At 34.3% G+C, this 12,995-nt stretch overlaps 1 protein-coding gene across 1 annotated transcript in view; it reads right to left on the bottom strand.

Moving 5' to 3' along the window:
• The window catches only part of LOC104091606 (F-box/kelch-repeat protein At3g06240-like), a 126,146-nt gene extending 124,660 nt beyond the window's left edge, over positions 1–1,486 (bottom strand). The window contains exon 1 of the transcript XR_011414133.1: positions 798–1,486. The gene's annotated coding sequence lies outside the window, so the exon portion shown is untranslated. The remainder of the gene's footprint in view (positions 1–797) is intronic.
• Between the last annotated feature and the right edge of the window lie 11,509 nt (positions 1,487–12,995).

Below are 12,995 nucleotides of genomic sequence, written 5' to 3'. Positions count from 1 at the left end.
ATTTGGGGCGCTAAAATCATTTCACGCGTACGTGTACACAATTAATCACACTTTATTAATTATTAAGATTGTTTGGCCAAAGTCGCACGAACGCGTACCTTGATTTATTTTGAAAATCATAATTACGTCACGCGAACGTGTACATAACCATGATAATGAATTAAAAAACGCGCCTAAAGCATTCTACGAATGTTCATAAATTCTTCCTAAACTTTGAGATTATTGTGAGGCCATAACTTAGGGAAATTATTGTAGAAATAGGGTAGTGTTTAGTTGTTGGAATTAGCTATTATGGAACAATCTTTATTAATTAAGAAGATGGATTAAGCGGAATATTATGGATGTTGGGTTAACTAGAATTAAAATTATTGGCCCAATTGCTTCTCAATTCTTAGATCTGTTCTACGGACAGTGAACATTATTTTGAAACCCATATTCTTCCCCATAGACAAAATCCTTAGTCTAAACATTTGTACTTGTTATCAGATAAGAGAAAATCGACTAAACTAAGTAAACTACAATGATATGACCCAGCAACTAAATTGCACCAATTAATTCTACTTAGATTTAATTTATGATAAAGAACATGGACAAATATATATGAAATCTAAAACTCTAATAAGTATTCATTCGCACAATTAACAAAGGTACAATGAGGATATGAACATGGAAACATTTAGAGTCGAACAATCCAAACATCAATAAAATAAACTACTACCTCATGCCCCCAATAATTACACTAACAAATAACAATGTAAATGGACAAAATAATCAGTCGAGAAAATGCGAGAACGGACCTTTGGTATAAATCAACTAGATTGGAATTACAAGAGGTTAAACAACTCGACGACTCTTGACCAGAGCTTTCGCCGGTGAACCCGGACGGAATCGGCAACTCGAGACCTCAACGGCAACCTCAACCTCCACTTTGATGCCACTGTTTACGTTCAAAACGGGGTTGTTCAGGGGGTGTGCTTAGCTGGGATTTAGTGCTGATTTTGGGATGTTTTTAATTGAGGAAGAAGGCTGTTTTTGGGTGGTTTTGGAGGTGGAAGACTGCTGAAATTTCATGTGTTTGGCTAGTTGTTTGGAGCTGATTCTCAGCTGGTTTGTGGCTCGTTTTGGGAGCTGGTTTGGGCGGTTTTAGACGGAGGAAAAGGGGACTGGTTTGGAATGTTTGAGGGCAACGTTTTCCGGCTTTTTGCGGAGCTGTAGGGGGTGTTAATAGAGGTAAGTTTGATGTATTTTAATGGAGGAAGACAGGGGTGCTTGGATGGAGGAGAAAGGCTATGTTAATGGTGGAAGAAAAAGCTTTTTAATGGCTGAAAGTTGCTGGTTTTTTGGAGAAGAAGACCCAAATCCTACTCCATTTTCTAGTTCCTCTTTCTATTTGTTCCCTGCCCCCTCTTTCGTGTATGTGTGTCCTTTTAATTGTGTGAGTGAGCAAAAGATATAGAGGCGTAGGTTTAGGGGCCAAGAAAATAAAAGTATGCATGTGCATGTTTTCTTACAAAAGATATGAAAGAATCTTGTTCCGTGACATTTTTGCATTGATTCTTTTTTCTTTTCTTTTTTTTATTAAAGATAATCAAAATTAACGATACTACACTAAAGCTAAAAACTAAAAAAATATAAGAAACTATTAAGGAAAAAGTTATAAAATTGCTAGCCATAGAAGAAAAACATATTTTCGTGAATTTCTTTTCTTTTGCGAATTAAAACAAAGCTAGTAATTCAAAAATGTGAATATTGTGTGATTTTTATTTTTTTTAAGAAAAATCTATAAAAGATAAAACAAAAGCTAAAATATGTAGTTTAAACTCAAAGATATTTACATACTAAAAAGTGGTGAAAATTTCGATTATGGTCAAAAATTAAGTGCTCGTATATGCCATCCGCAAAATAACATACTAGTATATATAGTAAGTACACCACAAATTAACATCATATCAGAAAGTATTTTCGTAGCTCAAACACCAAGGCTCAAACATAGTTTCATCTACATCATGAAGGAAGAAGTGAAGTTTCGATCGCTTTGTGATGCTGCCCTGTTAACGATCTAATAATTAATGGTTTTTAGACTGTGTTTCCACTTCTTTTTTGGCCAGGATATCGAACGGTTACAAATAAAACTTTACTGCATGCAGATGCAGTACAAATACATTGAATGTTACAGTACTGGTGATTTTAATTTGTCTACAATACTCTGGAATTAATTAATTCTTATTTTTATTTATGTAAATACTGGCTTATACTAAAATGGATATGTCTTGTATACATAAATTCAACTTATTTAAAATAACTAAGCGAGCTAGCATGGATAGTTAATATATTTAAAATTGAAAATGTATAGCAACTTGATATGGAGCTTTAATTTGCAACAAGAGATTATTTGGTCATTAATTTGGTGCTAGGTAACAAAAGTATATTTGTGTAAACTACTTTTTATTAACCTTATGGGGTTAAATAATAATTTTATGTAAATAGAAAACTACTGCACATTTTGTGATTTACGTTACACAAGTCACGGCCGAGAGGGAGATTTTGAGGAGTTGCCAGTTAGCTGATTTCAACAGCACTCTTTTTTACAAAATCACGAAAATCATTAATATCCATTCATCAGATAAGCATAAGCAAACCAACTAAAAAGTCTAACAAATTCAGGATCTCGTGTCAAATTAAATATACAGCACTATCTAGGACCTTATCAATATTCATTTATTAGTTTATGTGCACGCGCGTTGCGCATGTATACTTTATTAATTAGTATAATTTTTTAAAAAATAATCACCTAAAATATTATGTTTTGAGTTATAAAATAAAGTTGAAGAAAATAATTCAAGAACATTTTATTATCGTTCTGTGATATTTTATTTCATCCTTTTTTTTTTTCTTGATCTCTAATATGGTGCAAATTATATAAGCGTGAACACGTTATACTTTCTTGAGAAGGAGAAAAGAAACAAATGAAATGGAAAAAAGATGATGAACTCTAACCAATTGGATAAGTGATCTCTCCAAAGTTAATATCGGGAAGTGAAAAACTAAATGTTATGTTATTTACTGGTCATTACCACTAACTGATGTGTTAAAATTACTTTCAAATTTTTGAAAGATGCGTTTTCAAATTATTAGAGGAGTAGATCCGATATTGGAAAAAAAAGGGGGGAAGGCATAATTGCCTCGGTGATGAACACCTCAAGTATATAGTGAATATATTAGGCAAAATGTCCTTGTGGCCATTTAAACTTGCGCCCAATTGCTAACCCGGTACACAAACTTATATATTTCCCACTTGAACACTCTAACTCCGATATTTGTTACCTAATAAATCACTTTGACCGTTGACCATGCCAATGTGGAGGCAACATAGCTCACATGGCCAAATTGTATGCACACCACACTCAAAAAGAGTATAATATTTTGATGGAAAAAGTATTTTAAAAAATATAAATAATGAAAAGATAACAAAAAGAAAAAAGAAAAAAAACTAAAGCTTCCTCGGTTCCTCCCAGCCCACTTCGTCCTCCTTCCCCATCCCCATTTCTTTAGTTTCATATCCCATCCCCGAGTGATCCAATTTCATCTCGTCCCCATCCCCTTTTCATTATTAATTTTTACTTGAAAAGAATTAATCTTGTTCTATTGAGTACAAGAATGCAGAAGAAGAAAGATAAAAAAGGTTATCCACACAACTCGACGTCGGCAAAAGAAAATCTCTGATGATGGTGCCGAAGAATTTTTTCTGGTCATTGCTCCTTTCTTTTTCTTTCTTTAAATTTTTGTGACAGGGGATATTGAATTGGGTTATTTTTGATTTGTTTGGTCTGGGCTTGGTGGGAAAGAGGTTTAACGGAGATGGTAATTAGGGGTTTTGGGCGAAAATGATGGCTGAAAATACAGAGACATTTACCAGTGACTTCTCCGGCCAACTCGAGGTTTCCGGTGGTCTATCAGTTTCTTGGATTTGGGGCTTGGTCGGAGGCTTTGCCGCAATAGCTTCTTTTACTGGGGGAGGGGGGGGGGGGGGGACATGAGTTCAGTGACGAAGATGGTATGAAATTTTAGTGGGCGTTTGGACATAAGAATTGTAAAATTCAAAAAAAGCAAAAATGGTATTTGAAAATTAGAGTTGTGTTTGAACATGAATATAATTTTGGGTTGTTTTTGAAGTTTTGTGAGTGATCTGAGTGAAAATTTTGAAAAACAGTTTTTTGTAGTTTTTCAAATTTTCGAAAAATTCCAAAATGCATCTTCAAGTGAAAATTGAAAATTTTATGACCAAACGCTGATTTCGAAAAAAAATAAATTTTTTCTGAAAAAAAGTAATAAAATTCTTATGTCCAAACGGGCTCTTAATATATTAATTTTAAAAATGGGACCCGCAAATAATACATGGCAAGGAATAAATAGTCTAACAAATGATGTGTTGACATGTCGCCGTAATTGATATACACGTGCTATTGGATGTGTTTCTTAGCAATTGATATAAGTTTGTGTACCGGATTGACAATTGGGCGCAAGTTTAAGTGGCCACGAGGCTATTTTGCCAATATATTAACCATAATTTCAATTAAAACCAACTTTGTGACTTACAGGGGTGGAGGTAGAGTGCAGGATGCGGGTTCGGCCAAATGCAGTAACTTTTGTTCAAACCATGTACTTGTCTTAAGAAATTCATTGAATATATTAATTTAGAACTTAGTAACTTATTAAAAGGATTACAATTCTGAACTCATAAGGTTCAAATTCTAACTCTAACTCTAGCGCCCTGTATATATGGATAAAAAGAGGTACTTAATATTTTTGCAACTATATAAGCACTTAAACTTCCTAAAAGATAATGAAAGTAGACTTCATATATATTGCAACCGACTGAAAGACATCATTTACAAATCAGAAGAATTCCCACAAGGATAGCTACACACAATCAAAAGCCTCAAGATCTTGTACCACTAATATAATCTCCAACTGAACTTTTCAAGGAAAACCCGCAAATGTACAATCCATGGGACTCTAGAAAGAATTATATACATAATTATAACCTGCAGTGTTGTTACAGAAAAGTTAAGCAAAAGGACATACTGAGATAAAAAGAGAATTATTCTTAAATTCTTCTCTTTCTGGGCAAAAACAAATAACGCAATAAGTTGCAAAATTTAACGAAGATGCAGTGTGTGAATAACATTTTCGCAATGTGTTTTGCCTTTCTTTAAGTGAAAAACAAACTAATTTTGTAGAGAAGATAGTGGGAGGAACCTTACCCATATATATGCTAATCTAATAAAATCTCCTAAAAACGACTCATATCAGGGTCAGGGGCGGATGCACATATATCGAAGCGGTGTCGCGCGACACCGCTTCGTCAAATTTTTTATTAAATATATGCATTAATACTGTGAGCAAACGGATAAGTAGGAAAAAAAGGACACAACGTGACATAAATTGTCTCTTGGCGCATTGATTATGTGTTTGATTTTGCTTTAAGATAAAAATTGTGATGAAGTACAATTTAATTCAGGACTTTTTCTAACTTGAGACTCAACAAAACCAATAGACTAAAGCTATTTCTTGTCTAGAAGAATGATAATTAAAGTTATTATTACCTTTCTTCTATAAATTTCGACACCGCTTACAAAAATTCTTGCGTATGCCCCTGATCAGGGTATCACAAGCATATAGATGAATTCTGTAATCTAATATCCATATAGACATCAATAACCGGAGCTTATTAGGATGCACCACTATCATTATATAGAGTGTAATCCAAAAAGAATGAATAGACTTAATTGGAAGAATGACCATCTATATATACAGTTAGTTTTTTTTAAAAGATGAATCTGAATTATATCATTTTATCAATTGCAACTCTTTAGTTCCTGGTTAATGTACCCATTTAAGAAGAAATCGATTGGTTTTCATTGTTTTATCAATCACAACACTTCAAATTCTTCAGTTTTGAGATTCACGAGAAGAGAAGCTTGATTAGTATACTCATTTATGAAGGAATAGTTAGTTTTCTCAAGGGTATTAAAGTCCATCACTTCAAGGTTAATTTTGTCTAAAGTAATGATTAGGTGAAGAGTAAAATAGTCATCCAAATTTTGATGGATATTTTGGTAATCTAACTTTCACTTTGAGGCTTCCCACTTATTGGCTAAAGTAATGATAATGATTAAGTGAAGGGTAAAATAGTCATCCAAATTTTGAGGGACATTTTGGTAATCCAACTTTCACTTTGAGACACGGTAACCTCATCATTCTCATTTGATAACAACTCCTTTGTTCGACCAAGCTTTTGGGAAGCCAAAAGTACTTTTTTTAATTAAAATATATTTTGTATGAAAGCCTTTGTTTAAGTTCTCAAAATTTTGGAATATTAGAATTTTATAATTTTAATATTACTTAGATAATATTGAAGTTTGTACGAAAAAGAAAAAAATTATAAAAAAGAAATAAATAAAGTAAGGCTGTCACTTTCTCGCAGTAGAAATATATTAGAATTTTTGAATTATATTAAATTAATCAAATCTTTATATTAGTAGATAATATTTTTTTACAAAATGAACTAAGGCAATATATTGTACATGGCTAATACCTTATTAACTTGAATTAGCCCTTGCCAATTAATATATTGTACTTTGTACACACATGGTTCGAGTATCTTTCGGTAAGACAATGGCGTAATGGGCATCCATATGGCAGATTAACCAAATTCTACTATCTTAAAATACTTAATGATATTTGAAGAGCTCCACTCTACTTTAGTTCTTAGCTCCAAAGACGTCATAAATTAGCTATGAAGGATAACAAGACCATTGTATTCCACTTAATTTGACAGATAATTTCAATTTCATCAGCAACTTAGTTCCTAAGTCATGACGAAACAATTAAATCAGAAGTTGATTTGAATCAGGATAATAGTATATTTTAAGAAAACTCGTATTGCCGGGGTGAACGGATTCTCTTGATCACACTATCTCAAACATGAAAAATAGGCAACAGTTCTAGTGATCCGCCATTGGAGAAGAAGTGCTTTCATGATTAATTTATTTGTTCGTGAAATTCTTATGTTGTAAAGGAGCTAAAGAATGAAGGTTTTGATTTGAAGTATATAAACCTGTTGCAATGTTGATATTGCCGTAACTAACCAATGACGTAACTGCCATCAAACGAATTTTTCATTCAATATGCTAATGCAATAGTAAATAATTTATAATGCTCCGTTAGAAGGTTCGGCATTTTAGTAATCTTCTAATGCTTGCGTTAGAAGATTTGTTGTGATGTCCTGGTAAAAGCTTGATGCGGCTGGTTCGAATTCAACTAAAATGCTATTACTCATTGTCCAAAATTATTCTTTCTATTTTCATTAATTGCTTATATTTTTGGTTCTTTACCTGCAAATACCATTGCTAGCGGGCATAACAGTTCAAGAATATTAAAGGTGTTGAAACCTTTTCATCTTTCATGTCATGGATGTTTTCTACATTAAGTGAGTAGTGAATGTAGACAACTTTTAGACTTTTCAAAATAAAACAAAGAGGAAAATTAAGAAGAAAAGGCCAAAATAATGAGAAAAGGATAAATATTATTGCTCGCCATATAGAAGTGTCACATCACTTTGTCTATGTTATAGAAAGAGAGAGTCTTTTACTGATTCATATTCATTCTTTACTATGTTATAATTAACATATTCATTTTTAGTTTAAAGTTGAGTTGAGCTGAGCCTATCCGAGCTCAACCGAGCTTTTCTACAACTTGGCGAAGCCTGAGTAGAGCCGAGCCAGCATTATTATGTTTGTGTCCGCGTACTAGGCAATGCCTATAGCGCTTTCCATTTACTAACATTAAATTAAGAATATGACTTAAAAGAAGAATTAAATTTGTATTTGCTCTATGATTATGATAAATGTAACAACCCAGCACGCTAGTGATATTATCTGCTCTGGGCCTAGGCCCTCACGGGTTTAAAATGCGTCACTAGAGTCTAAGCCTTGTTAACTTATATACCCAGTATCCCTCTTATGTTTTGTCGACATGGCCTATGTCTAAAGTCTGGGGTGTTACATACACCCCCTATTATGGACTCAGCGTCCTTGCTGAGATTTGCCTCACCGTATGGGATTTGCCTAGACTCAGCATTGAGGTTTGCCCCGGCTTACCGGAATTTGCCTAAACTCAATTGAACTCTGACCCACCATCAACAAGGTTGACACAAGATTGGCTCTGATACCATCTGTAATAGCCCAGCCCGCTAATGATATTGTCTGCTCTGGGCCTAGGCCCTCACTGGTTTAAAACGCGTCATTAGGGTCTAAGGCTTGTTAAATTATATACCCAGCATCCCTCTTGTATTTTTTCGATGAGGGACCCTGTCTAAAGTCTGGGTGTTATGTTGGGATTTTTATCTAATTAGATAAGAGGTGTGAATGAAAAATGGAGGGAAAAGATTAGGAAGGAAACGAAAAGTTTGAAATAGTTTTCTTTACTAATGCACTTTGTCCCTCATCGGAAAAAGTAAATAAACTCTTTGTGCTTATATAGAAAAACACATCTTCTAGCTCTTAAAGAGTTAAGAAGAAGTGGTGTCTCGTGCCGTCGTCGTCATCGCTCGCTCGGAACACAGTTTTCTGTTGGGCTCGGAACTTTATTTATTTTGTTTATATTCTGTTTTTGTTAGTTTTATTTTTGCAGAAAATATTTACGAACACAGGGTGCTAACAAGCTTAAGGAATTTAATTTTTTATATTTTGTGTTCATCTTACTTTCTGCTTTGGGAGACTAAAATCCTAGCGATTTTTTACTCCCGTTTTGGAGATTAAAATCTTTAGATTTTCTACTCCAGTTTGAGATTAAAGTCTTTCTGACTTTCTACTCAACCCGAGATTAAAATTCTTGTGATTTTCTACTCGGTTATTTGTATTCGGTTTGAAGATATAAAAATATCACCGACTTACTAATTCTGGTTTTGTCACTTTCTTTTACAGAAAAATGACAACAAGTACGGAACAACAAAATGGTTCTGTTGGGACTATTGCTGCAATGGCTACTGCGTCTTCAAGTCGCACAACTCCTGCACCGGCGATGGCATCGGCAGAAAAGCCCGAAAAGTTTTTCGGCGTGGACTTTAAGCGTTGGCAGAAGAAAATGTTCTTCTACCTGACCACACTCAGTTTACAACGCTTTATCAGCGAGGACGTTCCAGTTCTGGGAGAAGAAACTCCTGAAAATGAGCGATTTGTTGTCACGGAGGCATGGAAGTATTCAGACTTCTTATGCAAAAATTATATTTTAAGTTGCTTGGAAGACGGCTTGTACAATGTTTATAGCGTCATGAAAACATCACGAGAGTTGTGTGAATGCTCTTGAAAAAAAGTACTAGACTAAAGATACTGGACTTAAGAAGTTTGTGGCTGCCAAATTTCTGGATTTCAAAATGGTTGACGGTAAATCTGTCATAACGCAAGTCCAAGAACTGCAAGTGATTGTTCATGACATCCTTGCTGAAGGTATAAATATAGTCGATATTTTTATTCAAGACTAATTATAAATTTATGATTGAAGGTATGGTCATAAATGAAGCGTTTCAAGTTGCGGTATTTATTAAAAAGTTGCCTCCGCTGTGGAAGGACTTTAAGAATTACTTGAAATATAAGATCAAGGAGATGACGCTTGAAGACCTTATTGTTCGTCTACAGATTGAAGAGGACAACAAGGCACTGTGAAGAAGTCTCATGGTAACTCAACAATAATGGGAGCAAATATTGATGAGGAAACGTCTACAAGCAACAGAAAGAGAAAGAAGCCGTCTGGTCCAAATAATTACCTGGGCAAGAAGAAGTTCAAACGTAATTGCCAAAATTATGGAAAGGTTGGACATAAGGTTGTGGACTGTCGTGCACCGAAGAAGGACAAGAAGAAGAGTCAAGCAAACACAATTGAAAAGAATTATGAAATGGAGGACTTATGTGCCATGCTATCTGAATGCAGCTTGGTAGGAAATCCCAAGTTGTGGTGGATTGATTCTGGAGCCACTCGCCATGTTTGTGATAACAAAGAGTTATTTTCCTATTATGTTCCCGCAGGGCCCGACGAGACTATCTTTATGGGAAACTCCGCAACATTAAAAATTGAAGGAGTTGGAAAAATATCCTTGAAGATGACTTTGGGCAAAGTTGTGACTCTAAACAATGTTTTCCATGTTCCAGAAATTCGCAGGAATTTAGTCTCTGCTGGACTTCTTATCAAGAATGAATTCAAGTATGTGTTTGTTTCTGAAAAATTATAATAAGTAAGAATGATGTGTATGTAGGAAAAGGTTACCTAACTGAGGGTATTTTCAAGTTGAATGTAATAGCTATTGATATCAATAAAGTTCAAGCTTCTTCTTATTTACTTGAGTCAAATAATTTATGGCATGCACATTTAGGTCACGTCAACTTCAAAACTATACAGAAAATGATTAACTTGGAAGTATTGCCTAAATTTGAATGCGATAATTTGAAATGTCAAATATGTGTGGAATTCAAGTATGTTAAACATCCTTATAAGTCGGTTGAAAAGAATTCAAATCCTTTAGACTTAATTCACACAGATATTTGTGACATGAAGTCAATATCATCTCGCAGTGGGAAAAAGTATTTCATAACTTTTATTGACGATAGTACTAGATATTGCTATATTTACTTGCTTAATAATAAATATGAAGCAATTGAAGCATTCAAGCAATACAAAAAAGAATTTGAAACGCAACTAAACAAAAAGATCAAATGATAAGAAGTGATAGGGGTGGCGAATATGAATCTCCTTTTGAAGAAGTATGTTTGGAATATGGCATTATTCACCAAACAACTGCCCCTTACTCACCGCAATCTAATAAAATTGCGGAAGAAAGAATAGAACGTTAAAGGAGATGATGAATGCCTTGTTGATAAGTTCGGGTTTACCCCAGAACTTGTGGGAGGAAGCTATTCTTACAGCTAATCAAATACTCAATCGAGTTCCCCATAGCAAAACTCAATCTATTCCATATGAAAAATGGAAAGGTAGGAAACCCAACTTAAAAATATTTTAAAGTGTGGGAGTGTTTGGCTAAAGTACAAGTTACTAAACCCAAAAGGGTGAAGATTGGACCGAAAACGGTTGATGGCGTTTTCATAGGATATGCAAGAAATAGTAAGGCATATCGTTTTATGGTTCATAAATCAGAAAATCCTGACATTCATATTAATACGGTAATCGAATCCGATAATACTGAATTCTTTGAGAATATTTATCCGTATAAAAATAAATGCGAGTCGTCTAGTAAAAATTCTACGCGACCTCGAGAATAAGCAAAGGAAAATATATTTAATGAGGAAAATTCAAGATGTAGTAAATGTCAAAGGACAACTACTTTCTTTGGACCAGACTTTTTGATATTTTTGTTGGAAAATGAGCCTCAAACGTTTAAAGAAATAATGTCTTCCTCGGAAGCACAATATTAGAAAGAGGCAGTCAATAGTGAGATAGAATCAATATTAAGTAATCATACTTGAGAATTGGTTGATCTTCCTCTAGAAAATAAACCTTTGGGTTCTAAGTGAATTTTCCAAAGGAAAATAAAAGTTAATGGTACTATTGACAAATATAAGGCAAGATTAGTTGTCAAAAAATTTAGACAACGAGAAGGTCTTGATTACTTTGATACATACTCACCGGTAACGAGAATTAGATCTATTCGAGTGTTAATAGCATTAGCCGTCGTGTATGGTCTAGAAATCCATCAGATGGATGTGAAGACAACCTTCTTAAATAGAGATTTGGAGAAAGAAATTTATATGGAACAACCTGAAGGGTTCGTAGTTCCAGGAAAATAAAAGAAGGTGTGCCGACTTGTTAAGTCTATTTACGGATTGAAACAAGCACCCAAACAATGGCATGCAAAGTTTGACCAAACAATGTTGGCAAATGGATTTAAGATTAATGAGTGTGATAAATGTGTTTACATTAAAAATACTCCAAATTATATAGTCATTGTATGTTTATATGTTGATGATATGTTAATAATGAGCAAAGACATTGTGGATATAAATACTACTAAGCGTATGCTTGCTAGTAAGTTTGATATGAAAGACTTAGCAGTTGCTGATTTAATTCTGGGAACTAAAATCCATAGGACTCCTCAAGGACTGGCATTGTCCCAATCTCATTACATTAAAATGGTACTTGAAAAATTCAAGTATTTAGATTTCAAAGTCGTAAAGACCCCGATTGATGTAAATGTTACTCTTACAAAGAATCTAGGTCAGAGCAAATCTCAATTAGATTATGATCGAGTGTAGGAAAGTTTAATGTATATCATGAATTGTACACGACCTGATATAGCTTGTACAGTAAGTAAACTGAGTCGTTACATAAGTAATCCCGACCAAACTCATTGGATGGCAATGAAACGAGTTTTGGGGTATCAAAAACATACCCAAGATTATGCTTTGCACTACAATAAATATCATGCGATAATTGAAGGATATAGTGATGCAAATTGGATCATAGGATCATCAGTAATGAAGTCCACAAGTGGATACGTGTTTACTATTAGTGGAGGAGGAGTGTCTTGGAAATCAACCAAACAGACATGCATCGCTCGCTCTACAATGGAGTCTAAGTTTATAGCTTTAGATAAGGCTGGAGAAGAAGCTGAATGGCTTCGAAATTTCTTGAAAGATATTCCATTTTGGCCCAAATCAGTGGCTTCTATATGCATACATTGCGATAGTCAAACGGTAATTGGAAGGGCCGGAAGCGTTATGTATAACAGAAAATCTCGTCACATACGACGAAGATATAATACCGTTAGACAACTACTCTCTAGTGGAATTATCATAATTGACTACGTAAAGTCAAAGGATAATATGTCGAATTCACTTACAAAAGGCCTAAATAGAGAGGCAGTTGATAAATCATCGAAGGGAATGGGACTATGGACGAGGACAAGTCACTGTGGCGGTAACTCT

The sequence above is a fragment of the Nicotiana tomentosiformis genome, chromosome 2 (genome assembly GCF_000390325.3).
Source record: "Nicotiana tomentosiformis chromosome 2, ASM39032v3, whole genome shotgun sequence".
NCBI classification, from domain to species: Eukaryota; Viridiplantae; Streptophyta; class Magnoliopsida; order Solanales; family Solanaceae; genus Nicotiana; species Nicotiana tomentosiformis.
This window is presented reverse-complemented; position numbering and strand designations above follow the sequence as displayed.